Source organism: Macaca fascicularis, chromosome 11 (assembly GCF_037993035.2).
Source record: "Macaca fascicularis isolate 582-1 chromosome 11, T2T-MFA8v1.1".
NCBI lineage: Eukaryota > Metazoa > Chordata > Mammalia > Primates > Cercopithecidae > Macaca > Macaca fascicularis.
Window position 1 is genome coordinate 90,594,033 of NC_088385.1, and position 23,294 is coordinate 90,617,326.

The following is a 23,294-nucleotide window of genomic DNA, read 5'->3' on the forward strand; positions in this document are numbered from 1 at the left end:
TGGCGAGATGGTGCTAGGTATTGGTAAGAGATCTTAGTTCCTTTACAGTTGGGTTCTCCACAGGGCTATTTGTTCTCACAGCATAGCAGCTAGCTTCCTACCAAATCCTTTTATGACCTAGCTTCTAAAGATGCACACCATGACTTTCACACCATTTTATTCATTTTACAGTTCACACCCATTCAATTTTGAAGGGGAGTATTCAGGGCATAGGTAGCAGAAGATGAGAAGCATTGAGTGTAATTTTGGAGGCAGCAAGCTGATCTGCAGGCACCATAGCATGAGTGGGATCAGTCCCATCAGACGGTACTGACAGTCATTGTATTCTACACTACTCATGTATATATTCTTATATAGTTTACATTTGGCTGTTTGCAACATTGAATGAATAAAGCATTATATGTATCCTCTTGTATCTTGTTTGTCATTTAAAAGGGCATACCTTCTGTTATGTACTTGCATGTATTTCTCTCAAAGACACATTGAGACTGTCATAGGCATGTGAACTTGCAACCTTAAAGTATAAACTGTTTTAGAAAGTGAATGTCTGCATTTATATTCATGAGAAATTATCTTGCCCCCCATCCTTGTCAATATTTGATATCAAACTTTTGTTTTTCCCCAATCTGTTGTAACTGTTCCATGTCATTTTCATGAAAGTTGATGGAACTTATATTTGAGGTTGAAAACATTCATGTTTGCCATATTCTTTGGTAAAGTGCCTTGGTACATATTATCCCAATTTTTATTTAACTGTTTAAAATTACAAAAGAATAGGATTTATCTATTTTGGATACTAATTTTTTGCTCATCTTATAAAATAGGTATTGCTTATGATATAGATTTTTACTTTTTAATATGGTATCGTTGAATAAGTAAGATTAGTTTCAGTGTTGTCTAATTTATCAACATTTTCTTTTATGGCCAATATTTTGTTTTTATTTAAAAATTTATTCCTAAAGTAAGATGATTAAAATGTCCTCCTGACATTTCCTAAAGGTTTTATTGCTTTGCCTTTCACAATGAGGCCTCTAATCTTTTTGGAATTGAGTTTGGCCAGTTATTTAAGAATCCGGTTTGATTTTTTTTTTCCCCACGTGGATATCCTCTTATACTAGTGCCAATTTTCCAGTTTTTAACGTATTTAGTTTTTGATCTACCCATTTCTTCCTGCCCCAGTAAGTAATAACAGGTGCTAGTTTCTTGTGTATTATTTTATATATAACTTTAAAGCATACAGAAGCAAATGAAGATATATTTTTCTCCAGCTACTGTTACCTAAAACATACCTTGCTCTATCTACCATTGTTTTGTACCTTCCTTTTCTTACCTAAGATATTGTAGGTCTTCCATAATAGTAAAAGATTGTTTTTATTATTTTTAGTAGCTACATTTCATAATGAACTGTTCTGTGTTTTCTGCACTATTTTGCAGTCTGTCATATGTCATACATTGACAGATGTGGAGTATTTTTTCTTCTATATGTTAGTTTATTTGTAATTCCTGTGCCAGTACTACATTCTCTTAATTTTAAAATACATCTTGGTTTATGAAAGAACAAAGGCTTTTTAGCTGCTTAATACTTGCACCATCTATAATTATGGTGATTTGTTTCTTGTTTTCACTCCTAGTATTTGTTAATTTTATTAAGTTTTACAGAACTATGGAAATTGTTTATTTTTAGAGAATCAACTTTTGCTTTTTATTCACTCCATTTTATTTTCTATTTTAATTTCTATAGTTAAGTTTTTACTTCCTTCCTATGTGTTTACTGATTGCTTTCTAGTGTGTTAAGGTAGCTAATTTAATTTTCAGCCTCATTCTCTTCCAATCTTATTAAAACTAACTTTCCTTCTGCAACCCAAAAGATATATGTAGCATTTTTATTATAATTTCATTCAAAGTATTATGCTTATTTGATCCACAATTAACTTAGATGTGTAAATTTTCAAACACATGATTTTCATAGTTACATTTTACTGTATATCTATAATTTAATCACATGAGTTTATAAACATGTATATTACTTAATAATCCTTTGATATTTGTTAAAACTTATTTCATGGTGTTAGAAACTTTAAATAAAATACATTTAAATTTGGCCGGGCGCGGTGGCTCAAACCTGTAATCCCAGCACTTTGGGAGGCGGAGACAGGCGGATCACGAGGTCAGGAGATAGAGACCATCCTGGCTAACACGGTGAAACCCCGTCTGTACTAAAAAATACAAAAAACTAGCCGGGCGTGGTGGCGGGCCCCTGTAGTCCCAGCTACTCCGGAGGCTGAGGCAGGAGAATGGCGTGAACCCGGTAGGCGGAGCTTGCAGTGAGCTGAGATCCGGCCACTGCACTCCAGCCTGGGCGACAGAGTGAGACTCCGTCTCACACACACACAAAAAAAACAACCTTTAAATTTAACAGTAGTTTGAATAGTGAATGATGCATGGATCAGGCAGCATTCAGAACCAGAAGAAATTCAGATAGCTCTGCTCTGCAACATGGGGAGTATTTAAAGGCAGACACAAAAGTATATAAATAGCCTGATTGATTATAGCAAGGCCTTTGCCTTATTTGGGTATAGTCTGATCAGTTAGCTCTGCCTTTTTTTTTTTTTTTTTTTTTTTTTTTTGATACAGAGTCTCGCTCTGTGGCACAGGCTGGAGTGCAGTGGCGCAGTCTCCGCTCACTGCAAGCTCTGCCTCCCGGGTTCACGCCATTCTCCTGCCTCAGCCTCCTGAGTAGCTGGGACTACAGGTCCCTGCCACCACGCCTGGCTAATTTGTTGTTGTTGTGTTTTTAGTAGAGATGGGGCTTCACCGTGTTAGCCAGGATGGTCTCGATCTCCTGACCTTGTGATCCACCCGCCTAGGCCTCCCGAAGTGCTGGGATTACGGGAGTGAGCCACTGCTCCCAGCCACTTGACTGACTTTTGACTGAAGCTTGGCTGTTTGTGACTTGCTGAGATAGGGCTGCGAAGAAATGAATACTCCTAAAATGGTATGTGTTAACAAACCAAAACCTCAGTTAGGTACAGTTAATTATATCGAAACTCAAAGTAGAGACCTGAATATAAACTTAACAATTTTAGTATGTTTGATTTTTGTATGTGTGTTTTGTGTATGCTTGGAAAAAAAAATACTATTCTGCAGTTGTTGAGGGCAGAATTCTAAATATGCTCCTTGTGTCCTGTTTTAATCATGTTAATTAAACTTTTTATATTTTTCCTGAATTCTCCCCCCACCTTTCATCTATTGCAGAATGTGAGATTTCTTCTTGGCTGGGTATTTGTCAATATATTGTTATATTCCTCTGAGGTTTTAATTAAAAAAAAAATAAAGAGGCTATGTTGTTCGATGCATAGAAATTTGAACATAGTATATCTTTCCTGATAATTGGACATTTTATAATTGTAAAATCTCCCTCTCCATCTCTAGTAACTTCCTTCCTTAAAATTTAAATTGTCTTTAAAATATCTACTAAGTTACATGTACTCTATTTCAACTTTGTGTTTGTTACCCATATTTAGTGCCAAGCTTTCTGTGCCCTCTCGTTTCAGATATGACTCCTTCAAACTGCAGGTATTTGGGTTTAGTTTTTAACAGAGGTTCACAACCTTTGTCTTTAACAAAGTATTTAGACTGTTCACATTTAATCCCATTACTGTTATATTTTAATTTAAGCCCACTGTTTCATTTTGTGTTTCTATTGGTCCCTCTATGACACTTTTTTGCCTTTTAAAACCTTTAATTGAATTCATGCACCAATTTTTGATCAATATAATTTTATCTGTTCACCTGCATGTATTAAACATTCTGTAAGGATATAAAACTGTAAACAGTAGTTAACTAGGAGAATGTAAGAGTTGAAAGATAATGAAGTATCTCAAGACAGTCTATTTCTGTTTTTATTATTTTTTTAAGTAAAATAAGTGCACATTTTTATATTGACCTTTTGAAACCAGAACTGCAATAATTCTGCTAGAAAAGTAATTATAAAATGTATACAAAAACAAATACAAGTTGTTAGGCTTTTTTACATTTCCTCATTTTCCATTTACTCACAGGCTTAATAGCATCAATGTAAATTTCCATAGCAACATAATTCAGAAACAGTTGATTTTACAATATGCTTCTCAGCATAGTATCAAGTGTTTTCTATGTAACTTTGTTGGGTGTACAGTCTCCAGAACTTCCCTGCCCTTTGGATGACCCCTTGTTTTCATTAGGTAAATGAATAGCTCATAGTAAATGTGATATGGGAAGAAATTAAGAGATAGGGCAAGGAGATGATTTTTTTTTTTACCTTTGTCAAGCCTTGTTACATCTGTGTACCTCATTTTCTTCATCTGCAAATAAAACCAGTAAGACTAGAGTCAGATTTTTTAGGCCCCCTACTATCCATAAATGCCTTACAGTGGAAATATTTTGAAGGCAGACAGCCCAGTCCTGCTTTCAGTTTCTGTCCGTTCCTAGCTATGTGATTTTGAAAGTTACCTTATTTTTCTGGAATATATTTTTCCTTAATAAAACCTGGGTTATTTTGAGAAGTTAATAGTAAAGCACTTGGGAAGAGCTTAGTGTTGTCTTATAGCAGATATACTATTGAATGTTCATATTTCTAGCAGATAAGATATTACTGGTAATTATTAGTTTTTACTTCTTATTGACATCTTGGAATGGTATTAAAGGAGTTCCAAATTAGTATTATAGAGCATTGATAATATTTCATTGTCTAAACAGTGATCCCCTCACCCCATGTTAATAACATGTGGGATACTAATGTGTCTTAGAATGTTTCTCTACAAAAGTTGAGTCCTTGCACATCCATGAATCTATATTAAGAAATTTTTAAAGTTTACACATTTAAACCGAGGTACAATCCTATAAACAGTATATTAGCAGTATATTGTCAAATGTAATATAAAGAATCAGGAAAAAGTCAACCAACCAAAAAAAGTGAATATAAAATTGAGTCTAAAAATGTTATTACTGTATTTTCAGCTATCTTACCCATATTATTTTTAAAAATTTTATATTGTGTCAGTTGTAATAAATTTTACTATAAAGTGGTCAATTCAGATTTGAAGGTCACTTTGGTAATTGGAGGCGAGAGTCTCCAATAGTAATGGCAGTTGGAAAGCACACCATTTCACTTTCATGAATGCAATGATTTAGTTCTTTGACCTCTAGGTGGTTAACATGATGTATAGAACATTTCACTTCTGATATATGCATGTGAAACCCTGACAAGAATTAAAGGCAGAGTGCAGATTTAAACTTCTGGCATTCCCCACTTCACTTGAGTAATTGCTAAAGTTATTGTGAAGTAGTTTTGAAAGAATGAAAAGAGAAGAAGGGAAAATGAAAAGGAAAGAAAAAATCGTAAAAAGAGGAGAATAGGAGGAAAAGGAAGGAAGGAAGGAAAAAAGCAATTGATTTGCTTATTTTCCTTTCTGCACAAATAGCATCCAAAAGAAAAAAAAAAATGTTTTGAAAGGCCTTTAATGTAAACATGGACAGCTGTTTTAGAAATTGTAGTATGTGCAAGTTTGAAAGATACATCATGAAAAATATCCATGCTGAAATGTCAATTTTATAGCTCTAAGTGAGAGGTCCTAAGGTTTAGAAGTTAAAAGTAAGTTAACTCCTTGCTTATTTGAACATTAAGCTGTCAGCATGGAAGTGAGTTTAAAACTTATGATGGTCTGAAAATGTGGTGCTAAATGAAGTCTGAAGACCTATTAACCTGCTTGAGATGTAAACCAGGAACTATTACACTCCGCTGTTCAGCATATATTAAAGTACTTTAGAGTAGCGTACAAACTACTAAGAGTTGGACAATGAAGTTGACAAGCATCTTTTTTTTTCTTTTCCTAAACACAGTGATAATGTTAGCTGTTTGCAGTACTCATTTAGAAACTGCAATCATACAGGAAATTGAATACTTGCTTTAAAATGAGCCAATATCCCTTCAAAACTTTTCAAAGTAGTAATGCAGAACTGAGTTCTTTAACAAGTTGACCAATATTCAATCTTTCCTTCATTTTAGAGTTTTGAGGATTTAAAGGGGAAACGTAACATTTGTAAACATACCTGCCTTTAGGTGCTAAGTATTTTAGAAAAGGATTTTTGTTTTTACAATTAATTTTGTTAATGGAATAATTTTAGAAAGAAATTTAAATTTAATAAGTTAAATATAAAATTACTTGATGAGTGTGATCAGATTTTCTTTCACAGTTAAAATATAAATTGCTACTTATTCAATATTATGTCAAGCACGTTTACTTTTTAAAAGCTTCACTAAGACATTTATTATTTTCTAAAAAACAATGAGATCAATTTTGGTTCACATTTGAGAAGACTGAAATGAACTGTATCCAAATTTCATAAATCGCAATAAACAGTCAAATAAGCCTGTCCCTTTCTCACTGAAAAAAAAACAAACTTTGGTATGAAAACATTTTTCCTAGACCTACTGTTTGAGTTTTGAAATTTAAGTGGGAAAGACAATAATCAAGTTTGTTCCACAAAACACTCCTAAAGTGTTTTTGAAGGATTATTCTAAAACATTTGAGCAAGAAACCAGAGAATATTGATTCATATCGTAATCTAGAAAAAGGTCTTACCAACATAACACTGAGTAAAGCAAGAGGTAGGGCTATGACACACTTGTTTCTCATTTAGTTTATAATCAGCCTGTGGAGAAGAGATGAGGAGGCCAAGGGAAAGGTAATACAAGCTACTGTATTATAGCATTAGGTGACTAGATAAGTGATACATTCACTATGTTCCAGGAAACATAAAAAGGGGAAAAAATTTGGTTCAGGCTAGTGACAGTAGATAGATTGGATTTGGAAAATGAATAAAATTGGATTATTTCTTTTTTCCTCTATCACTAACAGGATAGGCAAGAAATAGATGTGTAATTTAATCTGGTTCTACAGGATGAGATATTTCCAAGTACTGAAAATGTGGAAAGAACCTCAGTAACATCAGAGCTTTCATTTTATATCAGTCCCTTTGTGATATGATAAATGTCTTGATTCACACCAGCAGGACTAGAACATGTACAAGAGACACTGTCAATATTTTTAATTCAGAGAGTTACTTGGTTGTCATCCTCCAATTTCCGAATAAATTGCTCATTGTGTATGGGCAAAAATGTGCATTTAATTAATTGCTTTTGTCTTTATATATATCCTGTCTTTTGCAAGAGTGATAAAAAAAATGTATATAATAAAACTAGAGAGAACACATAAAATGGTAAGCAAAGTAAAAGTCAGGAAAAAAGAAAACATAAATTTGTATATTTCAATACACAAAATAACTTCTATAAGCTTCAATACACATTTTTAGCCTCTCTGCCCTGGCTCCTGATCCTTTAAGATTTTGTTCTTTTCTACGGAATATTATCTTAAGAATTAATTTGACATGGAATTTTGAGAACAGTGCCTTAACTCCCCAAAGTGACATGAATTCACATACAATGGGCACAAGGGTTTCAGTTTTACTTATTATGAGCACATCATAGGAGGAAATTGTTGTATTTATGTGTTATCAGGCCAGATAGTTTCAGATATCCTACATGCCACTCCTGGTGCAGCATTAAACAAGTGACCTAACCTCTCTTTCTGCCTCAGTTGTCTTTGCATTACAGGGAAGCATAATTGGTTACTCCATGGAGATGTCAGGGTTAAGTGAGATGACCCACATGGCACATGCTAAACTTAATATCTGGCACATATCAAGCAATCAATAAATAACTCTAAGTTGTTACACCATAGTAAGACGAATTCCTAATTTGGTTTCTAGGTTTGATACAAATGTTAATCTAAATGGAGTATAGAAAAAGATCATATCTTGTTGACTTCAAAATGTCTCTTTTCTTTTTTTTGCTATGAAGCAAGTAGAATAATTGGCAGCAATATTAGTCTTCTTGCTCCTATTGTTCCTCAATACTCTGCTACTCTCTGACCCTAAAGACAGGGTGATATGTCAAAAGTCTATTCATTTCTACCTGATTTCATTCAGAATTTACAATATAACCATGGATGTCACTATGCTATTTTGGGGCCATAATGTAAACTGGAGTTTGCGTTATTGGTTCTATACTCAAAATGTGGTCCATTGACACGCAGCATTAACATCACTCTGGAGATCAGCGATACACAGCTCTAACACTTGCTGAATCAGAATAGCAGATGCCCCAGCAACTCTATCTCCACAGAATTAGAAACTATTCAAAGATTAAAAATACTCTTAAGTCTGCCAGTACTTAGGGGAGAAGTGGATAAGCCTGAGCCCACAGAATTAAGAGAAGCTGTGACCAATAAAAGAAACAGTCATTTTAGACTGCACTGCCTCTTCCTGGAGCTGGCATGCCACAACTAACAGCTTCCCTAGACCTGTGGTTTCTGAGGTGAGAGAAGGAAATTAGAATCAACATTTAGTCCCCCTGCTGGTTTGGAAATCTTTGAAGGAAGCCCACTCTAGTTCCACCCTACAAGTATCATAGGGAGTGCCAGGAAGAATAAGCCAGCTGGGGTGAATTGAGAACAAATAACAGTGACTAGAACATGGAAATTGATGGCTACTCTGCACTTTGATCAGGACGGACACCATTTTGACAAGATTGGCTGGTGCCATTGTGCTGTTTGGGGCAAATCCATGGGAAGGCCCAAATCCCTGGCCATATTTTCCACTCAAGTGTTCATGTGGAGGCTTTTTCTGGCCCAGAAACAATTCAAAGTTAGAAATTAAGTTTTGGTGTCATGCTTAAGTCTTCCTCAGACTGGGAAACAATGGCAGGCAGCAATATAGTTTTGAAGCAGTGTTTAGGTTTTGATATTCACTGTAAGTCTTTCCTAAATAATGGCAAGACAACAAATTAGTTTCAGTGTAATGTTTTAGTTTCAATGCTCACTGTAAGTTTTCCCCAGAATGGGAAGAAACAACTGGCCAGTGTTTAAGTTCTGATACTAAGAATTAAAGTTATAACACCAAAAAGCAATTGCAAAAACTGTAAGAAGTGGATATTTCCTCAGATGAGCAGGTGCAAATGTAAAGTTTCAAGGACCGAAAACTCAGAGAAATAGTACACCACCAAAATAAACTAACATAGCAATGGGCCCAGACTAAATGAAGATCTATGAAAAGTTGGAAAGAGAATTCAGAAGAATCTTTTAAAGACATTTAGGAAATCACAAGAAAATATGAATAGAAAACTAAATGAAAATTGGAAAACAATTCATAAAAAACATGGAAATTTAGACAAAAAAAATAAAATTCTAAAAATCCAGAAGTATACAGTAATAGAACTGAAAAATTCATTAAAAAGCTTGAACAGCAAACTTAATCAAACAGAGGAAAGAGTGAGAAAACCTGAGGACAGAACATATAGTTATCCAATAGAGGGGCAAAATGAATAAAATAATAAAAGAGTAAAGACAACATTTATGGGATACCATCAAGCAAACTAAGCTCATAACAGGCATTCCTAAAGCAAATGAGAGAAAAGGTCTAGAAAGCAGGCAGAAGAAAATAATGCCTGAAAATTTCCCAAATCAGGAGACAGATGGCACCACCTAGGTACAGGAAACTCCAATATTACTAACCAAACTCACCCAAAGAGGAAATCCCCAATGCACATCAAAATCAAGCTGGCAAAATCTAAGACAAAGAAAGAATAATCAAAGCAGCAAAAAGAAAAGAGACACATCACATTAAATAAAGTCCCAATTCCACTTTCAGAGGATTTTCAGCAGAAACCTTGCAGGCAAGGAGAGAGTGGTGCTATATTTGAAGCACTGAAGAAAACAACTGACAACCAAGAATACTATGTCCAGCATATGTATCCTTCAAACACAAAATAGACCGATTTTCTCAAATAAGAGGTGAAGAAATTCATCAACACCAGATATGTCACATAAGAAATGCTAAAGGAAGGTCTTTAGTCGGAAATAGACATTGACTTGTATCTAAAAATGTCTAAAAGGTATTAAACTCACTAGTGTAAAAAAAGAAAAAGAATAAAGGACAAATTCAGAATATTCTAATAGTATAATTGGACTAAATGAATGACTTAAGTATGAAGACTAAAAGACAAAACAATTATATAGTCAACAACAAAATGTACTACTAGTGAAATTGCTTAACCCCAAGGGAAGAAAATGAGAGAGAAGAAAAAAAATCTATAAACCCATCTGAAATAGGTAAGGGTATACTGCTGCCATTTTGTTACTTATCAATAAGCCTGAATGTAAGTGGATTAAATGATCTAACACATAGTGTAACTGAATGAATAAAAACAAAACAAGACCGAACTATTTGTTGTTTCCAAGAAACTCACTTCACCTATAAAGACACACACAGATTGAAAGAGAAGGGATAGAAAAATATTTTCCATGCAAATGAAACCACAGAGCAGAATATCCACAGGCAAAAGAATAAAACTAGACCCCTATCTCTCACAATACAGAAAAGTCAACTCAAAATCGATTAAAGATTTCAATATAAGTCCTTTTAAAATGCTGGAGAAATACATAAGAATATTGGTTGGGGCAAATATATATAAATATATATATAAATATATATATATATTTAGGTAGGACTTCAGACAGAAGCATGGTAAATGAGAGCAAAAATCGAAAAATGGAATTACAAGCCTAAAAGCTCCTGGAAAGCAAATGAAAGAACAAAGTAAAAAGACAATCTACAGAATTGGAGAAAATATTTATAAATATGACAAGAGAATAATATTCAGAATATATAAGGAAATCAATCTAAGTCCAAAAAAAAAGTAATGATCTAATTAAAAATGGGCAAATGATCTGAATAGACATTCAGAAAAGACATACAAATGGTCAACAGGTATATGAAAAATACTCAACATCACTAATCAGGGAAGTGTGAATCAAAACCCTAGTGAGATGTCATTTTACTCTGGTTAAAATGATTATTATCAAAAAGAAAAAATAAATGCTAGAATGGTGAGAATCTGGAAACAAGGGAATGCAAGAACACTGTTGGTGGGAATTTAAGTTAGTATATCAAATAGGTATCTGCACTCCCATATTTATTTCAACACTATTCATAGTTGCCAAGAGATGGAAGCAACTTGAGTGCTCACCAAAGGATGAATAAAGAAATTGTGGCATATCTACACAATGGAATATTAAGCTATAAAAAATGAAATCCTGTCATTTGCAGCAACATGGGTGGAACTGAAGGACATCATGTTCAGTGAAATAAACCAGGTACAGAAAGACAAATATCGCATTCTCACTCTCATATGGGAACTACACAAGTTGATCTCATAAAGTTAGAAAGTACAATGATAGCTATCAGAGGCTAGAAAAGGTAGGCAGCTGGTAAGACAGAGATAAATGGATAAAAAATACATTAGATAGAAAACGTTTTAGTGTTCAATAGCATAGTAAGGTGACAATAGTTAATAATTTATCATATGTTCAAAATAGCTAGAAGATTTGAAATGTTCCCAAACACAAAGAAATGATAAATGTGTGAGGTGATGAATATTCTAAATATGCTTATTTGATCATTATGTTATATGGATGTATCAAAATATCACATATGCCCTATAATACACATGTGCAATTATTATGCATGTATCAGTAAATTAGTTTTAGAAGAACTTAATGCCAGATTATATCTCTTTACATACAGCTTTTGCTCCAACATTTGTCCAATTTTTAACAGTTATCCCTATTCTTAAATACTACCAATTATAGTACTTTTATAATTTCCTCTGTATTATTCACTCTTTAGTATTCTCCACATATCATTTTGTAACTCACTTTGAGTTCATATTAGATATTATTAAGGGCCTGAAAAATTGAATGAACTAGTTGAATTAAGATATACCTATGGATTACATTGATAGTGTACAGAGTTGCTAAACTGACTTTATCCAGTTCTTTGACATGAATTTCAAACTTTGCTGTATCACAGATTGAGGTTCTCATTTGCTTTAAGGCTATTTCCCTCATTCTTCTACAGTTTTGCTGCAGCTATTCTTCTCTTCCCTTATTCCCATTTGAAATTAGTATTCTCTAATATATTACTTCAAAGTTCACCCTAGATGAATAATTAATTATTCTCAAGTGTATTTTTACTTGGAATACCCTTGTTGTCTAGACAAGTGCTATTTCATTGATATTAAGTGTAAATGCCAGATATATTAATGTTAATGATTTCATGGACTAGAGGGTTTATTAAAAAAACCAAAAAGTAAAGATCAATTTTGCAATGTGGATAAGTAAAAAACACATTCAAATGTTAGAGGACAAAGATCCAAATATGGGAGAAAATCCTCACAGAAGTCAGCCAAAATACAAATGACTATGTTTTAATAAGGTAGAAGTTGACAAAAAGCCATTGGGACATGAAGCAAGTCTATATACTTATGTAAGAGTCTCCTTAAAAATAATTTATTTTAGTAAAGTTTGGTGTTCTAATGGCATGTAAAAAGTCGCAATGAACTAGAAGAAAACCCAATGTTTCTTATGTTGTGCTACTATAACATGACAAAGCTTTTAGAACAGAGGCTTTGGGACTTCTATAGCTTCTATTCTTTTCCTAGGTAATATCACTGATTGCCCAAGGAATCAATTACCACTTTTATGCAAATGAAGCACAATTTCTCTCTAGTCCAGATGTTTCCTTTGCTCTTTAAACTGAATGATACACTGCCTCCCTGACACCTCTTAGATGTTTAGAAAATTCATTAAAATCAGCCTAAAATTGAATTTATGATCTTTTTAAATGGTATCCAATTTGTGTTCTCTTGATCAATATAAATCATCATCATAAAACCAGATGCACAAGCTAGAAACCTAGGACTTAAGCCTTGAAACCATCTGTTTCCTCATTTTCTATATCTAATATATTACCAAATGCTTTTAGTTTCACCTCTAAACTAGTTCACCAATTTTTCCATATTTATTCCTCTCTACCCCCACCACCACTTATTCTACCACTCTCCCTCAACTATACTACCAGACTAACCTCCTAAATAGTCTCTTTCATATACTTGCCTGCCTCCAGCTTCTCTATAATCTATAACCAAAATAATTTTTACTAAAATGCAGATCTGATTTGATCACACTCTTACGTTAAATATTTCAGCAACTTCCAAGTATAATGATGTGATAAAGACCAAAACCTTAACGTTTACAAGCTCTCTCTGGCCTCATTTCCCATGGGGACTCACATTTTGTGTCCACTCCTTGTGCTTCATTGCTTTTAGATCCTTGAAGCAGCCCATGACCACAGGACCTTTGTATGTACTGTATTAATTCTCTCTCAATCATTTTTATCTCATAACCTCTTCCCAGCTTTCAATTCAATCATCACTTGGGGAAGTCCAGTCAGGCTTTGCTTTTATTGAAACTTCATTCACTGTGCATTATTTGTACTCAATCTCTTACTTTTTATGGTTTGATGAGAATTAAACGAGATGATACTCTTAAAGTACTTTATCACAGAGACTGGAACACAGAAAATGCTTACTAATTGTTAACATTGTATTTCTTGGGTCAGGAAGCAAATTACTCTATGTAATAGATGCCTAGATATGATACCATAGCTCTTCCTATTTGAAGGCTGGCTTTTCCTAAGACAATAATTCAAATTCATTCTAAAGTTCCTGACCCATGTAGTTAAATAGGTGTCACTTCCTGGATCAGACAGGTCTAGGTCTTTATTGGCTTCTTGCTTCTCCATGTCTTTTATTTCTTCCTATTTCTGTGACTTCTAGAGCTTCTAATGTGTCTCTAATCTGTATCTTCCTTCTCTTTAGTTTGATGATTTCTTCTCCTTTTCTTTTATGCTTTGCCTTCATATGTTACAATAGCAATAGAGAATATTTTCCTGTGTCTTCCAGTTTAGGAATAAATTAGGATCGATCTATCTATCACGCATTACACAGACATATTGATACCATGACTTTGTAATACAAATATCATTGGATAATTCCCTTGGTTGTCTCAGCATTGCTTTTTTCTGCTTTTCCTGTTCAGAACTTTATAGTGTAGACAACAGTTACTTAGAACAATTTATATTAAAAACAACAGTTGTTTAAATGCTCAAAATCATATATTATTTATAGGTGGAACAATGACCTTAACCTTGTAAAGTACCTTTTTAATAGTTAAACTTTTTGCATATTATAAAACTTGATAATTTAAAACCAAAATTTTGATTTGAGAAGAGTTAGTTTATATTTAGAATCAGACATATGATTATACAGTCACAATAATGATAATTCACTTATTTGAAGAACTTGGCTTTACTTTTTGTCTACCATACAGCTGAGGTGAATTAGATGAATGTAGTCTTTCATGGCTTGCTACTTAATTAGAAGTGATCATTGTTACAAAAATGTTATGAGCTATAATGAATGCTGTACAACTCATTTTATCATATCACCAGAAACATTTTATACATCATGTATATACTTATATATATATATTCCCTCTTGCTTTGGTGGCTGGCTGTTCCATTCCCCACCCTGTTTCTGTAACTACATTTAAAAAATATATTGACAGCCTAAGTTTTCCAGTGACGACACATTTGTGTTGGACATTTATTAGACTTTGTTCCCTAAGTGAATGCAGAATCTACTGCAAAGATAATGTGTGCTGTGTGGCAATGGAGTTAAACTTTTACCATGATTTAAAAGGGAATGGTTGATGATACTTTTTGTAGTTTCTACAGAAAAAGCTCGACCAGAATTTTTCTAGTAACAAAAAGCAGGACAATGCTGTTGTAGTTGTAGTCAACTTTCCAGCTTTTTATGTGATAAAATATATATCACAATAATGCTCTTAATATGTCACACAACTCAGAGTAGTATGCGAATCTACTTGCCTTTGTGTTCCAACTTTCATCTCAGCTTTTCACATATTTGGAACAAGTTCTTGCCAACAGAATATTGTACACATATACAGAAAACTATCACCGCCTTTGGAGTTTAGAAGTGTTTTAAAGTGCTAGATACAGAGGGGCAGAGCAAGATGGCCGAATAGGAACAGCTCCAGTCTCCAACTCCCAGTGCGAGCGACACAGAAGACCGGTGATTTCTGCATTTTCAACTGAGGTACTGGGTTCATCTCACTGGGGAGTGCCAGACGATCGGTGCTGGTCAGCTGCTGCAGCCCGACCAGCGAGAGCTGAAGCAGGGCGAAGCATTGCCTCACCTGGGAAGCGCAAGGGGGAAGGGAATCCCTTTTCCTAGCCAGAGGAACTGAGACACACAACACCTGGAAAATTGGGTAACTCCCACCCCAATACTGCGCTTTAAGCAAACAGGCACACCAGGAGATCATATCCCACACCTGGCCGGGAGGGTCCCACACCCACAGAGCCTCCCTCATTGCTAGCACAGCAGTCTGTGATCTACCGGCAAGGCAGTAGCGAGGCTGGGGGAGGGGCGCCCGCCATTGCTGAGGCTTAAGTAGGTAAACAAAGCTGCTGGGAAGCTCGAACTGGGTGGAGCTCACAGCAGCTCAAGGAAACCTGCCTGTCTCTGTAGACTCCACCTCTGGGGACAGGGCACAGTAAACAATAACAAACTCAGCCGAAACCTCTGCAAATGCAAACGACTCTGTCTGACAGCTTTGAAGAGAGCAGTGGATCTCCCAACACGGAGGTTGAGATCTGAGAAGGGACAGACTCCCTGCTCAAGTGGGTCCCTGACCCCTGAGTAGCCTAACTGGGAGACATCCCCCACTAGGGGCAGTCTGACACCCCACACCTCACAGGGTGGAGTACACCCCTGAGAGGAAGCTTCCAAAGCAAGAATCAGACAGGTACACTCGCTGTTCAGAAATATTCTATCTTCTGCAGCCTCTGCTGCTGATACCCAGGCAAACAGGGTCTGGAGTGGACCTCAAGCAATCTCCAACAGACCTACAGCTGAGGGTCCTGACTGTTAGAAGGAAAACTATCAAACAGGAAGGACACCTACGCCAAAACTCCATCAGTACATCACCATCATCAAAGACCAGAGGCAGATAAAACCACAAAGATGGGGAAAAAGCAGGGCAGAAAAGCTGGAAATTCAAAAAATAAGAGCGCATCTCCCCTGGCAAAGGAGCGCAGCTCATCGCCAGCAACGGATCAAAGCTAGACGGAGAATGACTTTGACGAGATGAGAGAAGAAGGCTTCAGTCCATCAAATTTCTCAGAGCTGAAGGAGGAATTACGTACCCAGCGCAAAGAAACTAAAAATCTTGAAAAAAAAAGTGGAAGAATTGATGGCTAGAGTAATTAATGCAGAGAAGGTCCTAAACAAAATGAAAGAGATGAAAACCATGACACGAGAAATACGTGACAAATGCACAAGCTTCAGTAACCGACTCGATCAACTGGAAGAAAGAGTATCTGCGATTGAGGATCAAATGAATGAAATGAAGCGAGAAGAGAAACCAAAAGAAAAAACAAAAAGAAATGAACAAAGCCTGCAAGAAGTATGGGATTATGTAAAAAGACCAAATCTACGTCTGATTGGGGTGCCTGAAAGTGAGGGTGAAAATGGAACCAAGTTGGAAAACACTCTTCAGGATATCATCCAGGAGAACTTCCCCAACCTAGTAGGGCAGGCCAACATTCAAATCCAGGAAATACAGAGAACGCCACAAAGATACTCCTCGAGAAGAGCAACTCCAAGACACATAATTGCCAGATTCACCAAAGTTGAAATGAAGGAAAAAATCTTAAGGGCAGCCAGAGAGAAAGGTCGGGTTACCCACAAAGGGAAGCCCATCAGACTAACAGCAGATCTCTCGGCAGAAACTCTACAAGCCAGAAGAGAGTGGGGGCCGATAGTCAACATTCTTAAAGAAAAGAATTTTAAACCCAGAATTTCATATCCAGCCAAACTAAGTTTCATAAGTGAAGGAGAAATAAAATCCTTTACAGATAAGCAAATGCTTAGAGATTTTGTCACCACTAGGCCTGCCTTACAAGAGACCCTGAAGGAAGCACTAAACATGGAAAGGAACAAATGGTACCAGCCATTGCAAAAACATGCCAAAATGTAAAGACCATCGAGGCTAGGAAGAAACTGCATCAACTAACAAGCAAAATAACCAGTTAATATCATAATGGCAGGATCAAGTTCACACATAACAATCTTAACCTTAAATGTAAATGGACTGTGCTCCAATTAAAAGACACAGACTGGCAAACTGGATAAAGAGTCAAGACCCATCAGTCTGCTGTATTCAGGAGACCCATCTCACACGCAGAGACATACATAGGCTCAAAATAAAGGGATGGAGGAAGATTTACCAAGCAAATGGAGAACCAAAAAAAGCGGGGGTTGCAATACTAGTCTCTGATAAAACAGACTTTAAACCATCAAAGATCAAAAGAGACAAAGAAGGCCATTACATAATGGTAAAGGGATCAATTCAACAGGAAGAGCTAACTATCCTAAATATATATGCACCCAATACAGGAGCACCCAGATTCATAAAGCAAGTCCTTAGAGACTTACAAAGAGACTTAGACTCCCATACAATAATAATGGGAGACTTCAACACTCCACTGTCAACATTAGACAGATCAACGAGACAGAAAGTTAACAAGGATATCCAGGAATTGAACTCATCTCTGCAGCAAGCAGACCTAATAGACATCTATAGAACTCTCCACCCCAAATCAACAGAATATACATTCTTCTCAGCACCACATCGTACTTACTCCAAAATCGACCACGTAATTGGAATTAAAGCACTCCTCAGCAAATGTACAAGAACAGAAATTATAACAAACTGTCTCTCAGACCACAGTGCAATCAAACTAGAACTCAGGACTAAGAAACTCAATCAAAACCGCTCAACTACATGGAAACTGAACAACCTGCTCCTGAATGACTACTGGGTACATAACGAAATGAAGGCAGAAATAAAGATGTTCTTTGAAACCAATGAGAACAAAGATACAATATATCAGAATCTCTGGGACACATTTAAAGCAGTGTGTAGAGGGAAATTTATAGCACTAAATGCCCACAAGAGAAAGCAGGAAAGATCTAAAATTGACACTCTAACATCGCAATTAAAAGAACTAGAGAAGCAAGAGCAAACACATTCAAAAGCTAGCAGAAGGCAAGAAATAACTAAGATCAGAGCAGAACTGAAGGAGATAGAGACACAAAAAACCCTCCAAAAAATCAATGAATCCAGGAGTTGGTTTCTTGAAAAGATCAACAAAGTTGATAGACTGCTAGCAAGATTAATAAAGAAGAAAAGAGAGAAGAATCAAATCGACGCAATTAAAAATGATAAAGGGGATATCACCATTGACCCCACAGAAATACAAACTACCATCAGAGAATACTATAAACACCTCTACGCAAATAAACTGGAAAATCTAGAAGAAATGGATAATTTCCTGGACACTTACACTCTTCCAAGACTAAACCAGGAAGAAGTTGAATCCCTGAATAGACCAATAGCAGGCTCTGAAATTGAGGCAATAATTAACAGCCTACCAACCAAACAAAGTCCAGGACCAGATGGATTCACAGCCAAATTCTACCAGAGGTACAAGGAGGAGTTGGTACCATTCCTTCTGAAACTATTCCAATCAATAGAAAAAGAGGGAATCCTCCCTAACTCATTTTATGAGGCCAACATCATCCTGATACCAAAGCCTGGCAGAGACACAACAAAAAAAAGAGAATTTTAGACCAATATCCCTGATGAACATCGATGCAAAAATCCTCAATAAAATACTGGCAAACCGGATTCAGCAACACATCAAAAAGCTTATCCACCATGATCAAGTGGGCTTCATCCCTGGGATGCAAGGCTGGTTCAACATTCGCAAATCAATCAACATAATCCAGCATATAAACAGAACCAAAGACAAGAACCACATGATTATCTCAATAGATGCAGAAAAGGCTTTTGACAAAATTCAACAGCCCTTCATGCTAAAAACGCTCAATAAATTCGGTATTGATGGAACGTACCTCAAAATAATAAGAGCTATTTATGACAAACCCACAGCCAATATCATACTGAATGGGCAAAAACTGGAAAAATTCCCTTTGAAAACTGGCACAAGACAGGGATGCCCTCTCTCACCACTCCTATTCAACATAGTGTTGGAAGTTCTGGCTAGGGCAATTAGGCAAGAGAAAGAAATCAAGGGTATTCAGTTAGGAAAAGAAGAAGTCAAATTGTCCCTGTTTGCAGATGACATGATTGTATATTTAGAAAACCCTATTGTCTCAGCCCAAAATCTCCTTAAGCTGATAAGCAACTTCAGCAAAGTCTCAGGATACAAAATTAATGTGCAAAAATCACAAGCATTCTTATACACCAGTAACAGACAAACAGAGAGCCAAATCAGGAATGAACTTCCATTCACAATTGCTTCAAAGAGAATCAAATACCTAGGAATCCAACTTACAAGGGATGTAAAGGACCTCTTCAAGGAGAACTACAAACCACTGCTCAGTGAAATCAAAGAGGACACAAACAAATGGAAGAACATACCATGCTCATGGATAGGAAGAATCAATATCGTGAAAATGGCCATACTGCCCAAGGTAATTTATAGATTCAATGCCATCCCCATCAAGCTACCAATGAGTTTCTTCACAGAATTGGAAAAAACTGCTTTAAAGTTCATATGGAACCAAAAAAGAGCCCGCATCTCCAAGACAATCCTAAGTCAAAAGAACAAAGCTGGAGGCATCACGCTACCTGACTTCAAACTATACTACAAGGCTACAGTAACCAAAACAGCATGGTACTGGTACCAAAACAGAGATACAGACCAATGGAACAGAACAGAGTCCTCAGAAATAATACCACACATCTACAGCCATCTGATCTTTGACAAACGTGAGAGAAACAAGAAATGGGGAAAGGATTCCCTATTTAATAAATGGTGCTGGGAAAATTGGCTAGCCATAAGTAGAAAGCTGAAACTGGATCCTTTCCTTACTCCTTATACGAAAATTAATTCAAGATGGATTAGAGACTTAAATGTTAGACCTAATACCATAAACATCCTAGAGGAAAACCTAGGTAGTACCATTCAGGACATAGGCATGGGCAAAGACTTCATGTCTAAAACACCAAAAGCAACGGCAGCAAAAGCCAAAATTGACAAATGGGATCTCATTAAACTAAAGAGCTTCTGCACAGCAAAAGAAACTACCGTCAGAGTGAACAGGCAACCTACAGAATGGGAGAAAAATTTTGCAATCTACTCATCTGACAAAGGGCTAATATCCAGAACCTACAAAGAATTCAAACAAATTTACAAGAAAAAAACAAACAACCGCATCAAAGAGTGGGCAAAGGATATGAACAGACATTTCTCAAAAGAAGACATTCATACAGCCAACAGACACATGAAAAAATGCTCATCATCACTGGCCATCAGAGAAATGCAAATCAAAACCACAATGAGATACCATCTCACACCAGTTAGAATGGCAATCATTAAAAAGTCAGGAAACAACAGGTGTTGGAGAGGATGTGGAGAAATAGGAACACTTTTACACTGTTGGTGGGATTGTAAACTAGTTCAACCATTATGGAAAACAGTATGGCGATTCCTCAAGGATCTAGAACTAGATGTACCATATGACCCAGCCATCCCATTACTGGGTATATACCCAAAGGATTATAAATTATACTGCTATAAAGACACATGCACACATATGTTTATTGCAGCACTATTCACAATAGCAAAGACTTGGAATCAACCCAAATGTCCATCCGTGACAGACTGGATTAAGAAAATGTGGCACATATACACCATGGAATACTATGACTATGCAGCCATAAAAAAGGATGAGTTTGTGTCCTTTGTAGGGACATGGATGCAGCTGGAAACCATCATTCTTAGCAAACTATCACAAGAACAGAAAACCAAACACCGCATGTTCTCACTCATAGGTGGGAACTGAACAATGAGATCACTTGGACTCAGGAAGGGGAACATCACACACTGGGGCCTATCATGGGGAGGGGGGAGGGATGGCATTGGGAGTTATACCTGATGTAAATGACGAGTTGATGGGTTCAGCACACCAACATGGCACAAGTATACATATGTAACAAACCTGCACGTTATGCACATGTACCCTACAACTTAAAGTATAATAATAATAAATAAATTTAAAAAATAAAATAAATAAATAAAGTGCTAGATACAGTGTCAGATTTCACAGTAGGAAGTTTCTACACCTGAAAGGAGCTGACCTGTGAGTTGTACAAAGGTCATACAAGTTGAATTGGCACCAGTGTTATTTTGGTATATAAATGTCCCATGACTTCCTCAAAAGAAGTCACAATCAAATATCCATGACTCACCTTTATAACTAAACACCTTTTAGAACAGGCTCTATGTATTTTAGGTACTAATTACAGTAACATTTCTGTTGTATTCTCAATGAAATAAGTTCAGTGTGTCTGTAATTACCACCTTGCCTTGGTTTAGTAAAATACATTGGAAATAGTTTATTTAATGTACTTTTAAAATTTCAGTCTTTTCAGAGGAACAAGATGGTAAGCTAAGAGTAAGAATATTGAAGAAAGAAATAGAGGTAGAGAGAACAGATAAAAATGACTTTGGGGTAGGAGATTTATTTAAGGAAAAATAAGGTGATCAGATGTTTTACATGAAGGAACTAGACCTGCAACAATGCTTGCTTTTACCTAAATCTCCCAGCACACATTTGAGGACATAGTAAATGGGAAAAAAGAGGGTCTTTAAAATCTGCCACAAAGTCAACTTTCAATTATCAATTATAAAATGCAACAAAAATAAGCGCTTTTCATTATTAGACATATAAATGAAAGATGTTACACGATGGCATCATTGTTTCCTTCTTTTGCTTCCTAAACATATGCATATACAGAGATGTACAACCTTCCCACCCAGGAAAAGAAAGTTTATTCTGTCTTTCCTTAAACTGTTTTCTTTAAAAATAAGTTGAACCATTAATTTATTTCTGGAATGTTAAATTTAAAATATTGCAGTCCTCTTTAGGTGAGTAGCCTCCCTCAAAAGTGCTTTAAAGGATCCATTAAGTCTACTCAGGCTTGTTATTTTCACTAACATTGTAACTGCTTTAGTTCACCTGGTGTACTCCCACCTGTAGGAGATACAGTTAAACTGTCCCCCAGGATTCACTCTCACCATTTTCCTTTCAGTAGTAAGCACTATGCTCCCCCTCCCTGATCACGCTCACCCCATCCTCTCTGGGTTTTAGCTGGATGTATTTCTTAGTCTCTCTTGTATTCAGGTGTGTCTATGCAGCTAAGCTGCTGCCAATGGGACACAACAAAAGTGATTATACAATTACTTGGTCATTTTCAACTTAAAGACAAATGATGTGTTGTAACTTTCCGCTGTATCCTCTTCTTCTGGCATGAGAATCACAACTACAGAAGAAAGCTTAGATAGAGATGAAAGTCACTTTTTGTGCAGAGGTGGCTGGCCTAGAAGCAGAGTCTACCAGTCGGAGCCTACCCATCTGCCTGCCTACATTTAGAATGCTGAATTAAGAAAGGGTCAAACTTCTAGTTTATTTACACTGCTGTATTTTTAGGCCTCTTTTTAATAGTAGTCGATTCTATATCCCAATTTCTAACAAAGTATAAGATTAGAATAATAATGTTTTGAGTCCTAAATGTATAAAACTGTCAACACAAGGTATTTTAAGAGGAGTGCAAAGAAAAGAGAGCATTGAAAAATTTCTTTGCAGAAATCTTCTCAGCAGTTTGTACTCTTGGTTTCCATTTCATAAGAAAGAAAATCAGAGAAAAATGTAATTCTTGAGAATGCAGGTTGAACATTCCTTATCCAAAGTGCTTGGGACAAGAAGTGCTTTGGGTTTCAGAGTATTTGTATGTACATAATGAAATATCTAGGAATTGGACCCAAGCCTAAACACGACATTCATTTGTGTTTCATATGCACTTTATACACATAGCCTAAAGGTAACTTTCTACAATATTTTAATAATCTTGTGCATGAAACAAAATGTTGACATTGACTTGTTACATAAGGTTAGGTGTGGAATTTTCCACTCATGGCATCTTGTGAGCATTCAAAAAGTTCTGGGTTTTAGAGCATTTCAGATTTTGGATTTTCTGATTACACATGCTGAACCTGTTCAGATTAAGGATGCTCAACTATAACATACCTGTTATACTATTGAAAGTACTTCATACTATTGAAAGTATTTTATGAAATCCTTGCCCATTTCTATGCCTAGGATGGTATTGCCTAGGTTGAAT